Consider the following 1,525-nt stretch of genomic DNA (forward strand, 5'->3'; position numbering starts at 1 on the left):
GTGTGTGTGTGCGTGCATGCATGTGTGTGTGTGTGTGTGCATGCATGCGTGTGTGTGTGTGTGTGTGTGTATGTGTGTGTGTGTGTGTGCGTGTGTGTGCGTGCATGCATGCGTGTGTGTGTGTGCGTGCATGCATGCGTGTGTGTGTGTGTGCATGCATGCGTGTGTGTGTGTGTGTGTGTGTGTGTGTGTAGTGTGTGTGTAGTGTGCGTGTGTATGTGCGTGTGCGTATGCGTGAGCGCGCGCGCGCATGTGTGTGTGTGTGCGTGTGCGCGCGCGCACGCGTGTGTGTGTGCGCGTGCATGTGTGTGTGTGTGTGTGTGTGTGTGTGTGTGGCGGGAGGGAGTAGAGGTGTATGCATGTGTGCGCGTGCGTGCGAGCGTACGTACGTGCGTGCGTGCGCGAAGTTACGTAAACAAAATGCATGAAGTGGAATCGGTTATTTTCGGTAACGTAAAACCAATTGCGCTCAAAGTCTATTTGGCACGCAAAGCTAGTGTGCATGCCGAATACACACACACACCACATCTAACCTCATGCACACTCGACCTGTGAGCATCTCTAGCATGTCGAAGTGACGTAACGGATCAAAGCAGGTGCCGAACTCCGAACAGGTTGTGAGTCTGAGACACACAGAGCGGCAAGCACCCACGGGAGCGCAAAGCACGCACGCATCATATAGGCTGGACGTGAACTATCCTTCGCCCCGCTACTCGACATTCTGATTTCATATGCTATGAAGAGTGGACCTCGGCTGCATACGTGAAGCATCTCTTGAGACACGCGGATGGTATACGAACTTCTAAATCGAGATAGTGAGATATGAGAAACAGCGGCGTACCTCAGTCGGTGTAATTCAATTGCATATAGCTGCATGTAGCGCATAAATGACCCGTGCAATCGAAAAGGAACTGTTACGAGTAGTATGGCGGTGTACGCTGTGTGGTACGGTGTGCCATCTGTTACATGTTATCAGTGGGAAATAATGACAGATTTGTCAGTATTCACCCCTGGGTATAATATATCTGGTATGTACTATCTGGTATCTGTCACTACTACTCAGGTATGCTATCATTATTTGATTGGGCAGTTCACTGTAATATGGGTATTTCCGACAAAGATTGCATCAACGATTTATCTTAGCCTGCCCCATGATAGCCGTCTACAAAGGTCCCACAATATTGCTCAAACCCGAGTTCCCGAACAGAGCAACAGGTATAACTTATCACCGGATATCTGTCATAGTCACCTCACACTAAACCCAAAAACGTTAAAAAATACCCCCCCCCCCTATCGCAACAGCGCACTGTAAATTGTCCGATACGCAATTGTTGATGCTAGATATTGCCGCCATCTTTATTCATCATTTATAATGTGACGTCAGCGCTGGAGACATTGCAGTGTATCTTAAGCCCGCCGCACACGTGAGTTATTTTACTCAAGTAAAATGACGCATGCGTCAAATTACTCAACGAAAATCCGCCGCGCACGTGAGTAAAATGACTCAAGTAAAATGACGCATGCG

This window comes from Priapulus caudatus, unplaced genomic scaffold (genome assembly GCF_000485595.1).
Source record: "Priapulus caudatus unplaced genomic scaffold, Priapulus_caudatus-5.0.1 Scaffold893, whole genome shotgun sequence".
Taxonomy (NCBI): domain Eukaryota; kingdom Metazoa; phylum Priapulida; class Priapulimorpha; order Priapulimorphida; family Priapulidae; genus Priapulus; species Priapulus caudatus.